Here is a 14326-nt window from a genome sequence, read left to right as displayed (position 1 = left end):
GAATTAAGAGCAAGGAGGTAAATATTTTTCTAAATATAGTCCCATCGAGTTTATTTTATACTCATCGAGGAGGTCACTAGGGGTAGCCGGCAGCCATGGACACTCAGAAGCATCTCTGGCAGCCAACGCTGCGACCCAGGGGCGCTTGACAGCTACGCCACCTACCTGTTGAACCCGGGCTACCGCCCCCGACCGCTGTCAGACCAGCTTCGCCGACCTAGCCCTGCTAAGGACTGGGGCTTTTTGGTCTTTGTCTCTTAAGTCGTTCGCTACTCTTTCTTCCCAGCCCGCATTTATTCCCGGTGGCTCCGCAGAGCCCAGGGGGCCGCGCGACAGGCCGGCCGCGGCGCGGATGCCGGGCGGGCCGGGCCGGGGCAGCCGGGCGGCGGGGACGGGGCACCTCCCGGGCCGGGGCGCGGAGGCTCCGAGCCCCGCCGACCCGGACTTACTCACCTACCCCGCGGAACGGCGGGGCGCGCGCCGCCCGCAGCCCGGGGACCCCGATCGGCGGCGGCGGCGGCGCGGGCGCGGGGAGCGGTGGCGTAAGGAGGAAAACGCGTTACCTAAGCCGGGGATGCGGCGCCGAGAAGGAGGCAGCAGCCTTGCCCGCGAGAAACGGAAGAGGCGGAGGAGGAGAGAGGGAGGAGGAGAACGCAGAGGAGGAGGGGAAGGAGCGGCCGGGCCGGGAGGGTGGGAGAGGGGCGCCGGGCGGCCGCCGCAGGCCCGGCGCGAGCGCGGGGGCGGCGAGCCGGCGGAGGGCGCGCGAGGGGAAGGTGAGGCCGGGGCGGCGCGCGGCCTCGCTCGGCACTGGGTGGCGCGGCCCAGCACCCGCCCGGCCGCCGCCCCCTCGTTTCCCTCGGGACCGCGGCGTGGAAACGCGCGGTGACGCCTCGAGGCTCCCGGGGCGGGCGGGGGCACCCACGCCTGCCCGCGCCCGCCACGTCACAGTGGGGCGTGATGTTGGTTAGAGGGGAGGGCCAGGAAGGCGAGGGCCCCAGGGCCACCCCATCCAGCGGTGGCGGTGTTTCCTTGCAGCCGCCCACGGATGCACTTTTAAAATCTTTCTCCTCCATTCATCCGTACTTTGGGGGGATTGTGGTTTGACTGATGGATTGGCAGGTTTGAAGATGGACTTCCTGCTGGTGGCTAGTGGGGTGCTATTGTCCTAATAGAAATGTCAGTGTGCTGGGTGTTCATCAAACCACAGCGGTGGCTCTGGGCACTTGCCTCATAAGGAGTGGGCCTAGGGCCACCTAGACAGGAAGGCATCGTGGGTGGGGAATTCATCTCTCTGCCACCCTCTAAAGTGTGGTACTCAGTGTGCCTTAACAATGGTTTTGAATGGTAGGCGGGAATAGCAATGGGTGGAGATAGGGGAGTGGTGTATAAATTTAAAAAGGGCAACGTAGAGCTTTTGTGCAGAAGGGCCCAAGCGGCCTGGCCCAGCAGGCTGCTGTTATGTGAGTGCCCTGGGCCTTCTGAAGCAGTGCTTCACACCCCTTTTATTTCAGGGCACAGCTAGGAAAGGATAACTTTGGGAGGCCTGAAGTGAGGGTAAACAGAAGAGGCTGCTCCGCCTGCAGGGCTGAGAAAACAAATACTGTATCTGCATACCTGTCACTCCCTCCATGGCTTGTCATTGGGAAGCTATGCTTTAAAGCGCTCATAGGCAGGTTTTCTTATCCACATTTTCCCAAACCACCCAAGACAGCCTCACTGAGCTGTCAAACACTTGGTCCTCAGAGCAGTGAGGAATCAGCAAGACAGGACCCTGGGGAAATAGGCCACTTGTATCACTCCAGAAAATGGTGCTTAAAACTTTACATCTCTCAAAGGGAGCTCATCTTTCTGCTCCCAACCTGCTCCTGTCCTCTCCGAACTTGAGACAACTCTCCCCCCCCCTTCCCCAATTTCACTCAGTCACTAGCAAGTCCGGTTGCTGCTACCTCCTTTCTCACATTCCTCCTCTTAGGGATCTGTAGGGGCTATGGTGCATTAATTATTTTCATAATTGTATCTCTGGTGGCAAACTCAAGAAATAGTTGAAACATGATATTTAGAAATAAAGAAACACCAAAAAAAAAAAAAAAGAAAAGAAAAGAAAAAGAAAGAAAGAAAAAAAGAAAGAAAGAAACACCAGAGTCATAGTTAGAAGGTCAAAGAATTTGGCTCTAGGGCACAGCAGGGAGGGTGGAGCAGGGGATATGAATCTAGTCCATTTTCCTCTTTGCTTCCACAGAGATCATCCTACATCACACATCTCAATGGGTTTCTAGCGTGTTTAAAAGCCTTCATTGGCTCCCAATCGTAATATCAAGGACAAGCACCTAGGCATGGCATTCAAGGCCCATCACCCCCTCCCATCTGTCAACCCTGCCCCTCACACATTACACCCTATTTTACCACACTCATCTAGTTTCCTAAATACACAAAGGGGTTTCATATCTTTGCACCTTTATGCATGTTATTGCTTTTTGCCTGGGGGAGCATTCTCTTGCTGCTGTAACAATAACTCATGGCACTATGCTAAGTGCTTTATGTGATTTTATGGTTAATTCTTATATTAACCCTGTGGCATGTATTACCATTATCTCCATTTTAGAAACAAGAAAACTGAGACTTAGAGAGGTTAAGTAATTTACTCAAATATGTAGGACGTGATGAGGCTAAATTTGAACCCAGCAATCTGACTTCAGGACTAACATATTACCTATATATCCTGTTAAAACCTTTCTCAGGCACTAAATTTGAGCAGGATTAAAAGATTTTTTTTAACTAAACTCATACATTACTGAACTGAACTCTTACATTACTGAGAGGGGCATAAATTGACTTAACGACTCTGGAGGACAATTTGGCAGAATGTAGTAAAACCTTTAAAAACGTTCACACCCTTTGACTCAAAATTACATTTCTGGGAATTTTTATAATACAGAAATACTCAATAACAGGGATTGACCAACATTTTCTATAAAAGGCCGGACAGCAAATACTTTGCACTTGGAAGACCATATATACCTCTGTTGCTTTTCTTGTGTGCATTTTTTTTAAAAAAAACTAAAAAACATAAAATCTTAGATTTGAGGGCTATCTTGAGGCTAGAAAAACAGTCAGTGGCCTGAAATTGGAGGACAATAATGTGTGCAAAGAATAATGGAAAGAACGTTCATCACAGTATGCTTGGTAATGGCCAAAAGAGAAACCAAGCTAAATGTCTGAGAATAGAAATTAGTTACAACCAGATACAAGGAAATACATTTTTAAAGGTTTTAAAATGTTTAAAATGTTGCAGAATGGTATCTATTGGGTGAAGTAGTATTTATGGTTTATTAAGTAGTAAATGCAGTTTATAAAAGAATATCTGTGGTGTGATCCCAAATACAACATAATCATATGTGTATAAATGCATAAAAAAAGATCTGGAAAGAAATAAACATATGGAGATGTTTATAGTGGTCTAGGAGAGAGGGTAGAATTGTAAATTTTTGTGTTTCTTTGTTGTGTGTGTGCGTATGTTTCTTATAATGTGTAGTGTTTTTTTGTTTGTTTGTTTGTTTTTTGAGACAGAGTCTCACTTTGTTGCCCAGGCTAGAGTGAGTGCCATGGCGTCAGCCTAGCTCACAGCAACCTCAAACTCCTGGGCTCAAGCAATCCTGCTGCCTCAGCCTCCCAAGTAGCTGGGACTACAGGCATGCACCACCCACCATGCCCAGCTAATTTTTTGTATATATTTTTAGTTGGTCAATTAATTTCTTTCTATTTTTAGTGGAGACAGGGTCTCTCTCGGGCTGGTTTTGAACTCTTGACCTTGTGCGATCCTCCCACCTTGGCCTCCCAGAATGCTAGGATTACAGGAGTGAGCCACCGCACCTGGCCAATGTGTAGTGTTTTTGTTATAAGTAAAAATATAAGAAACTTTGCTTGGGGGACAACAAAGTGCCTCAGTTATCAATTTGAGAAAATCTCTGAATCCACTCCTTCATGTGACATGGATCACCCTTTGTTCTATACTCCCTGATTGCACAATGGTCTTCTGAGCATGATTATTTATTAATACTTAATTGTAAAAGAGTTAATACCATCATTTAGTTTAAGCTTTCCTTTATTAATAGGCATCTGAGTTCTGGTACACTAATCCCCCCTTATCTGTGGTTTCACTTTCTGCAGTTTCAGATACCCTTGGTCAACCAAGGTCCAAAAAAATTAAATGAAAAATTCCAGAAATAAACAATTCGTAAGTTTTAAATTTCGGGCCATCCTGCTCTGTCTCAGTTGGAGATGTGAATCGTCTGTCTGTCCAGCGTTTCCACACTGTAGATTCTCCTCATCCATTAGTCACCTAATAGCCATCTTGGTCATCAGAGAGATTGTGGCAGTGCTTGTGTTCAAGTGACCCATATTTCACTTAATAATGGCCCCAAAGTGAAAATATAGTGATGCTGGCAATTGGGATATACCAAAGAGAAGCCATAAAGTGCTTTCGCTAAGTGAAATGTAAAAGTTCTTGACTTAAGGAAAGAAAAAAAATCTTATGCTGAAGTTGATAAAATCTACAGTAAGAACAATTCTATCCATGAAATTGTGAAGGAGGAAAAATAAATTCCTGCTACTTTTGCTCTTATATCTTAAACTGCAAAAGTTATGGCCACAGTGCTCGATAACTTTTATTTCAGTGTATTGTTATAATTGTTCTATTTTTAGTTATTGCTGTTAATCTCTTAGTGTGCCTAATTTCTAACTTACACTTTATCATAGGTGTGTATGTATAGGAAAACAGTAGATATAGGGTTCAGTACTCTCATGGTTTCAGACATCAACTAGCGGTCTTGGAATGTGTCCCTCTCAGATAAGGGGGACTACTATATTTCACAATTGTGAGTATGCTGGCTATTCTCCACTTGCTGTCTGTCAGATCCATCTTCTGCCCCTCTGTGCTAAACCCGGGGCCTCAGAAGGTGGAACTTTCACAAACTATTCCCACTGGGATCTCTTGGCAGCTGGCTTCAACCAATGGGTGACACTGGCAGTAGATTGGAAGGTGGAAAAAGAGAAAGTTTAGGGCATATCTTCTCACCTATTTTTCTGCTTCTGGCAGCGTTCTGACATGGCTTTGTCCCTCTAAGACTCCTGCAGGACAGCACCCCCTCCACTGTGCCAGCTTTCACAGGGCTCTGCTAAGGGGATTTCCTCCCCTTATTTCTTCAGGGCTCACCATGCTAATGCCTGGGTACCTCCATGTCTCTTGTCTTTCATCCAACCCTAACCCTAAATCTAACCCTATCTCTGTAAATAGTCCCTTCAGTAAAATCTCTTTGGCTGGAACATCTGAGTGGAAATTGGTTCCTGTTATGACAGACTAATATAATAAGGAACACTGTTGATCATCAGAGAGCACAAATCTTTTATTCCTTATTGCAGTGGGCCCTGGATAGTCTCAGATTTTATATCTGAGATTTTGACTATTTGCAAGGTAATTATAGAGTGATTTACACGTTTCCCAAAGCAGGAATTTGAATTATTAATACTACTGTAAGGCTAGCATTTGGGGACGTAACACTCTGACTATCCTCCACTTCTCCAGTAGTTTTCGAGAAGTAACATGCGGCCATGCATTTTTATTTTATCTATTACATGTACTACAGTGTATTAGTGTTCAAATTTTGATGTTTTCAATGGAATCTTTAAGAAAAAATTCTTTAAGTGAAATGGATGGATTCTAATATATAAATTAGATAAAAGTCACATTGCTCTGGTTGAGGCAGTGTTGGGGAAACCTTCCTATTTTTGAGGCAGACTTCGGAACACCTCTGCAGAACCCCAGGGCTCCTCAGAACACAGTTTGAGAAGGCAGATTTGGAGAGTCCAAGAACCTAGAAGATACACCCTTCATAAATATGAAGTGTTTGTTGTATTTCTTTAGATTAAATTCCTAGAATTACATGGTCAACAATATGATTTCACCAATTGCCCTTCAAGATACGCATTACACATCTCATTACTACATCTATCACCATATACACAACCCCAAAAAATCTCTCCTAACTTCTCATCATAGTTTAAATTGCATTTTTATTATTACTGAAATAATATTTCCTCACAACTCTTAGCCATTTATGATTCCCTTTCTCCTTGGCTACCTTCTTTTTTTTAAGTCATCTCTTCATGTTTGATCATTTCTCAATTCATACAATACATAGTAATTCCTTGTATGATGTTCTGGTCATGCTAATGGACAGAAATCACAAACAATATGTATGCCTGTGCTTTCATGGAGTGCACAGACTAGCAATTGTAGTCTTATTATTTATCTTGTTTCATGAAATTAACAATTGAATTAACCCTTTGTCACAACCTATTGTCACATTTGTTGCAAATACTTTTTCTTTGTTTGCCTTCTAATTTTATGTAACAGTTTTTACTGTTTACAAAATTAAAATTTTTATGTAGTCGAATATATGGATTTTTTTTTTAAAAAAAAAACCTAGAAAATCCATTTTTAAACCAAAGATCAGCTCAGTATTCATTTATATTTCCTCTAATTATTTTACTATTTAATTTTTAAGATTTAAGCCTTTATTGAACAAACATTTCTTTTCCACTAGTCTGTGATGGCTAATGTATCAAGAATTAAGTTCTTACACATAGTTGGCCATATTTCTGGGTCCGCTATTTTATTTCATTCACCCTTCTTTGGATTACTCTGACAAGAGCATAACATTTTAATAATAATAGGGTAATTTCCTACTCAAATTCAAATATTATTTTCAAAATATTCTTAGTATTTATGCTTTCAGATGAAATCTATTTATTATTTTCAAGTGACTTTTTTTTTTTTTTTTTGAGACAGAGTCTCGCTTTGTTGCCCAGGCTAGAGTGAGTGCCCTGGCATCAGCTTAGCTCACAGCAACCTCAGTCTCTTGGGCTCAAGCGATCCTCCTGCCTCAACCTCCTGAGTTGCTGGGACTACAGGCAAGTGCCACCATGCCCGGCTAATTTTATATATATATTAGTTGGCCAATTAATTTCTTTCTATTTATAGTAGAGACGGGGTCTCACTCTTGCTCAGGCTGGTTTCGAACTCCTGACCTGGAGCAATCCGCCTGCCTCGGCCTCCCAGAGTGCTAGGATTACAGGCGTGAGCCACTGCGCCCGGCCTCAAGTGACTTTTTTGTGGTTATAAAAGCAGTGCATTATGAAGAAGAGTTTGTGGAAACTGAGAAATGTGAAAAAGTGTAAAGAAAGAAACAAAACCTACTCTATATGCTGTAACTGTACCATTTTGGGGTGTAACTTTCTGATTTTCTCTGTATGTATATATATTATTTTTACAAGTGTACTAGACATAATTTTTTGAACACTGTTGTTTAATCATCATATATGAACATTTTGTGATGTTATTAAATATTCCTTTGAAATATGATTTTTAATGACATATTAGCCAAGGCCTTTAGAATAAGGGTCCATAATAACAGTGTCAGTAGAAAGCAGTCTCAGCCTTTCTGGACTCAATCATAGCCTTTACTCAATCATATCAATCAAATCAAATTAGCATGAAGTTACCAATTGTCACATGGATCAACATTGTGTGCTTGCTACTGCCCACCTCATAACTTGAAATCAGATACTGGAAACTTGAAATTGGTTTTGACTACAGTTCAGTAGATTATAATGTTTTACAGCATTTGCCACCTATATCTCTTCTGTCAGGCATATGTAAAAATGACTTGACCATAGAATATTATTAATAGGTAGTTAACAAAATGTGGGTGACCCACAACAAGGACCAGATTTGAATTGACTAAGTCATAAACTCTTCCTAGCACCACATTGCACAATGTTATTTTTGTGTTCTTTTAAATCATTAACTAATATAAACCATTTATACCTGCCTTAGAAAAGATTGAATAACTGTCATGAAAGCAAAGCATATCTATGATTTTAAAAAGATTTGGAGAAGGAATCCTTAACATTTATAATAGAATCTTTAAAACTCTTTGAGTTTTTTCTTTCTTTCTTTTTTTTTCTTTTTACCATACAGTGCAAGATTACTAAACTATATAACTAGGAGGAGTAGAATGTGGTATTGAGGGCTACAAGTAGTGGAGACACCAAAATAAAATGATAAATTTCTAGAACAAGTCATAGCAGATAGTCATTTACCAATGCATGGGAATATAGGCTTCTCTCTGTCAAAATGTTACTGGGCCTGAGTTTTTAGTCCTTATTCTGTCATATTCTACACACACACACACACACACACACAGTGTATATTTGTTAAACTTCAAAAAATAGGAATTATCTTTTTTCACTTACCTTTCCACAGAAGTGTTGGTTACTGAATTCTCAGGTGAAAATATGTTAAATGCAAAAGGCTTGAAGTATACAGATCCTTAGGATTTGAGTTCCCCCACCTCAAAGGAATTAAAGGCTAGAATCTGAGAGTAAAAAATTCAGGGAAGGAATATTGGATTGCCTTTCCCTGTGCTCCATCTGGACATTCCTTAGTAAATCGCCAAGCCCAGTCTCTGCTGATTAGGTGTGGAGTTTCTGCTGTTTAGTACAAAGGTTATCCTCTAGAGCGAGCATACTATCAATGAGTCATTTCCTTCAATTCTTAAAATTCCCTGGATAATTTCTTGTTTACTGTAGCTTTCCATGGAAGACTTTAAAATTAACTTAGTGTTGAATCTTCCCTGATACACTTTAGTTTGTAAAATTGTTTTATCGCATACTTTGTTATCTTGAATATTTAATCTTACATCCTGACTGCTTACCCATTTTTGTGTGTTTTCCATGGCAGTAAGTTTGCCTAGCTTTGTTTTTAGAACTGTAAACATTTTGGTAATCTATCTTTTGATATCTTGTGGCAAGTATGAATATACAATAAATTTCACAGGGAACAGTACACTAAAAGTCCTTTTTAATTTCTTAAGCATTAAAAATAGGGCTTTCAGAGGCTTCTTTAAAATGTCCGATACACGGAATCAAATTCTTTTCCTAAACCGCACCCATTCTATCTCCTCCACATCTCATGTTATCAAATCATTCTGGTAAAAACTTAAGCCAACAAGAGACTGGAAAGGCAAGAAAAGACAAAAAGTAGATCTCTTATGTGTTGATTATATTCCCTTTTTTATTTGTTAAATAACTTTTTTCTGTGATATAAGATACCTTATTAGGTAATGTTAGGACATTTTAAACACATTTGGGTGCATACAGTTTGTTGGGACTATACTATTACTCCTAATGGCTCACAATTTAAAAAGAATTTTAGTTTTCAAAATGCCTTCACACATACACACATTGAATATTTGATCCAAAATACATTTCACAAGTCTTTTAATAGAATGTGCTGACACTGAAATGTTTGCTTATTGTGATCAATCTAGAGTTAGATTAATCAAATGAACTGTTATAAATGAAAACATTGAAAAATTAGAAAGAACATAGACTTGACTCCTGGGATTTTTGAACTTACTTCATGTAGTTTTTTTCTTCATACACATCCCCACCATACACATTTTTTCCTTCTTTTACTCTTTCAACAGATCATGAATAAAAGTTAAATGTATTGCTCAATATATACAGTTAAATTGTCTTGGAAATAACAACACATGCAGTCATTAGATGCTTCTGTGACCACCGATGAGCTAAATGAAAGTTGCAGACTGTGGCTTGACACCAATATGGGGAAAGGGAAGCTCATTCCCAGCCACCACTTACTTCTCCACTGCCCTCCTGCTCTCTCCTTCCCCATCCTCTTAGATAGTCTTAGTCTGTGGTTGAATATGGAGGCTGTGATCTCACCATACTCCAGAGTCCAGAGGAGATCAGTGTACAGCAGCAGCTGTTTCTAATTTGTTGTCACTGTTGAAGTCAAAACAAAACTTGGAAAAAAATCTTTGATGTTACCATTTACCACAACTCTTTCATCAGCTGCAAATTATTTCCTAGCTCATCCACTTTGAATCTTAAAAACACATATCAGACATTTCTATATATCAGACATTGCTGTCTTGATTCCACTGTCCTTTTGCCCTAAGTGACTCTTTTGCTCCTAAATATAGGCAGAAATTATATATATTTAAATTAGTTTTACCACCAGCATTGTGGGATGAGTCATTTTTCTTTTTTAATTTAGGATTTGTTTAATAGGATTTTAACTAATTCTATCTAATTTAGCAGTGGTTTCAAAGAAGGAATTTGAAACTAATGCTAAACTAATGCCAAAAACTACTTTCTGAGCATAGTGGCTGAATATCAGAAAACAGAATATCAATATGTACTATTTTCCCTTTCCTTACTTCTTTCTTTATCTTCCATAGGGAAATACAGTATTAAGAATAGTAGAAAGTGTCAGCCAACCAAATACCACAACAATGCAAAAGACTCTAAAAAGGACTCAAAGTTTTCCCGTAAGTGTAGAAAAACATACCATTTTGACATTCATTTGATTTTATTTTCTCCTCCCCAAAAGAAATATCAAATATTAAGGAATCTAATGTTAATCAGAGGGAAGTATATGCATACTATAAAAAAATTTATACTACTTACATATTATTATTGCTATGTTTTAATACACTTGAATAAGTCTAGGGAAACCCAGAAGACTTTAGTAGTCATAATTGTTACAGAGGATCTTGATTATACAATTCCCTGTGGGATTTGCTAACATCATAGAATTTATAAATTGACTTATTAAATTCGGTAGGACAGGTCAATTTGCTCATTTATTCATTTGGGGAGATTTCAGTGGTTGTTTTATTTTATTTATATATTTATTTTGAGACAGAGTCTCACTCTTTGCCTGGGGTAGAGTGCCCTGGCATCAGCCTAGTTCACAGCAACCTCAAACTCCTGGGCTCAAGCAATCCTTCTGCCTCAGTCTCCCGAGTAACTGGGACTACAGGCATGTGCCACTATGCCTGGCTAATTTTTTCTATATATTTTAGTTGGCTAATTAATTTCTTTCTATTTATAGTAGAGACGGGGTCTCACTCTTGCTCAGGCTGGTTTCAAACTTCTGACCTTTCCAGTGGTCATTTTAAATATTTATTGCTAAGCTAAGGTCCTCAAGATTATACTTACATAATATGAATATTTTTTTTTTTTGTATACTTAGACTTACTTTCTTTCTTTCTTTCTTTTTTTTTTTTTTGGTCTTCCCATGCTTTTATTTAATTTTTTTTTTTAATTTCGGCATATTATGGGGGTACAGATTTTAAGGTTTCAATAAATGCCCATTTCCCCCCCTCTCCCTACAAGTCTGAGTCTCCAGCATGACTCTCCCAGATGGTGCACATCTCACTCATTATATATGTATATAGCCTCCCCCCTCCCCCCTGCCCAATACCCTATTACTGCAGTACCTATGTGACCACTTAGGTGCTGTTCAGTTAATACCATTTTGCTGGTGAGTGTATGTGGTGCTTGTTTTTCCATTCTTGGGAAACTTCACTTAATAGTATGGGTTCCAGCTCTAACCAGGAAAATATAAGATGTGCTATGTCACCATTGTTTCTTAGAGCTGAATAGTACTCCATGGTATACATATAGCACATTTTATTAATCCATTCTTGGATTGATGGGCACTTGGGCTGTTTCCACAGCCTTGAAATTATGAATTGTGCTGCTATAAACATTCAAGTGCAGGTGTCTTTTTTGTAGAGTGTCATTGGATCATTTGGATAGATGCCCAGCAATGGGATTGCTGGATCAAATGGTAGATTCACTTGTATCGCTTTAAGGTATCTCCATATTGCTTTCCACAGAGGTTGAACTAGTTTGCAGTCCCACCAGCAGTGTAAGAGTATAGAATTTTTTTATTTCCATCTTGATTTCTTCATTTATGAAGTAATCATTTAGTAGGAGGTTGTTTAATTTCCACGTTTTTGTGTAGAAATGTGAGTTTCTGTTATGGTTGATTTTTACTTTTATTCCACTGTGATCTGAGAAGATACATGGTATGATTTCTATTTTTTTAAAATTTCTTGAGGTTTACTTTGTGTCCTAGGATATGGTCAATCTTAGAGATGTCCCATGAGCTGATGAGAAGAACGTATAGTCAGTGGATTTTGGGTAGAATGTTCTGTTAATGTCAGTCAGACCCAATTGTTCTAGAGTTTTGTTTAAGTCCATTATTTCTTTATTAATTTTCTGTTTGGAGGATCTGTCTCGTGCCATCAGTGGGGTGTTGAAATCTCCGTTGATTATGGAGTTGCTATTAATCCATTTGCTTAGGTCCAGTAAAGTTTGCTTTATGAATCTGGGTGCACCTAAGTTGGGTGCATATATATTTAAAATTGTTATCTCTTCTTGTTGAAGTGTGCCCTTCACCATTATATAATGACCCTCTTTGTCTTTCACTACTTTTATTGGTTTAAAAACTAAATCGGCTGAAATTAGAACTGCCACACCAGCCTTTTGGCTTTCACTTGCTTGGAATACTGATCTCCACCTTTTTACTTTTAGTCTATATGCATCCTTGCAGGTTAGATGTGTTTCCTGAAGACAGCATATACTTGGCCTGTATTTTCTTATCCATTCAGCCAGCCTATATCTCTTGAGTGGAGAGTTTAAGCCATTCACATTTATTGAGAGAACTGATAGGTAAGGTAGATTACTGTTCATTCTGTTGGGTTGGATGTTGTTGCTTTGATTTCTCTCTTGAGCCATTGTAATATTTGGCCTTTAATATCTTTGGGTTTTGGTTGTTTTTATATTCGTGGGTTATTATTATGATGTTCCGTGCGTAACACTGTTTTGAGTACTTCTTGTAGGGCTGGTCTTGTCTTGGTGAATTCTCTGAGACTTTGCTTGTCTGAGAATGTCTTTATTTCTCCTTCATATATGAAGCTTAGTTTTGCAGGGAAAAATATTCTAGGATGGGCATTGTTTTGTTTCAGAAGAGTGAGAATGGGGCCCCAGTCTCTCCTTGCTTGTAAAGTCTCATTAGAGAAATCTGGTGTTATTCGAATTGGCTTTCCCTTGTATGTTACTTGCTTCTTTTGTCTTACAGCTCTTAGAAGGGCCTCTTTAGTTGATATTTTGGTCAGTCTGATGACTGCATGTTGTGATGTCTTCCTGTTTGCATTGAATCTCCCAGGGGTCCTCTGAGCTTCTTGAACTTGTATATTGAGATTTTGAGCAAGGCCTGGGAAATTTTCCTCTATTATATCTTCAAATAGCTTGTCCAACCCTTGGGTGTTGTCCTCTTCCCCTTCTGGTAGCCCTATGACCCTCACATTAGGTGTCTTCACATAATCCCTCAGCTCTTGTAGGCTTTGCTCTTTTCTCTTGTTTCTCTGCTCTATCTCTGTGATGGTTTCATTTAGTTGGAGGGTGTTATCTTCAATCTCTGAGATTCTTTCTTCTGTTTGATCTACCTTGTTCTTGAGACTTTCCACTGCATTTTGTAGTTCCCTGAATTGATTCTTCATTTCCAGGAGTTCGGTTAAACTTTTCTTCATTGTGTCCATTTCTTTTTCCAGATCCTGGAGGCTTTTTGTGGTTTCTTCGTGTTGATTATTGAGTTGTTGTTGCAGCTCAGTGAGTGTTCTTATGATCCACATACGAAATTCCTCTTCTGTCATTTTGGTTGCCTGATTTGGGTTGGTGTCCGTTTCTAGGGGGCTGGTGCTCCTCTTTGGGGGTGTGTTTTCTGTTTGGTTCTTCATATTTCCTGAGTTCTTTCGCTGATTTCTTCCCATGTTGATCAGTTGTTATTTCTTTCCTTTAGGTTATTGTTTCGGTATTCACACACCTTGTTTAGTTTCTGAGGCATTAGGTGGTGTCTGTAGGTGAGATTGGACCACTCCCTGTATACTGAGTCAGTGGGTGCCGTGGAAAGGCTGTGCAAGATGCCGTCCCTGTCAGTAGGTGGCATTTTCTTGGAGGAACAGGCTATGCTGTTGATTTTGTGTCCTGTTATTAGCTCTTGTTCTGGGCGGAGCTGGGTTGGGTAAGCCTGCCCTCAGGCAGTTAACAGGGGTCAAAGTTCTGTTCTCTGCTTCCAGTTTCCAGGAAAAGCTGTCAGGGCAGGGCTGGAATGGTCCCGCTCAGCCAGAAAGTCTGCTTGTGGGGGTGGGGCTGTCTGAGACCCGAAGTCTGGAGCAGGCCTCGCTTCTTTCCACCCTCCCCAACTCTGCAGCTACTCCTGGGCCTCTGCCAGCAGGCCAGGCCACATGCCACCAGGCCTCCCCGGATTGTGATGCTGGCAGGGAGGTTCCCTGCGCAGAAACGCTGCCTGGGCTGGGCAAACAGCCTCCCTTTGGTGGGAGGGTTGCCCTCTAGGACGCTGATCTGCCCCTGGAGGCACACACACCTC

General features: G+C 40.6%; 1 protein-coding gene across 4 annotated transcripts in view; it reads right to left on the bottom strand.

Annotated features, from left to right (window-relative positions):
- INPP1 (inositol polyphosphate-1-phosphatase) overlaps positions 1-8559 on the bottom strand; it is a 33646-nt gene extending 25087 nt beyond the window's left edge. For 2 of the 4 annotated variants that reach the window (XM_012776893.3, XM_012776888.2), the window contains exon 1: positions 564-893. The gene's annotated coding sequence lies outside the window, so the exon portion shown is untranslated. The other 2 variants (XM_012776892.3, XM_012776894.3) reach the window with 2 other exon arrangements.
- Between the last annotated feature and the right edge of the window lie 5767 nt (positions 8560-14326).

Source organism: Microcebus murinus, chromosome 8 (genome assembly GCF_040939455.1).
Source record: "Microcebus murinus isolate Inina chromosome 8, M.murinus_Inina_mat1.0, whole genome shotgun sequence".
Taxonomy (NCBI): domain Eukaryota; kingdom Metazoa; phylum Chordata; class Mammalia; order Primates; family Cheirogaleidae; genus Microcebus; species Microcebus murinus.
Note: the sequence above shows the minus strand (reverse complement) of the source record. Positions and strands in the feature narration are given on the sequence as shown.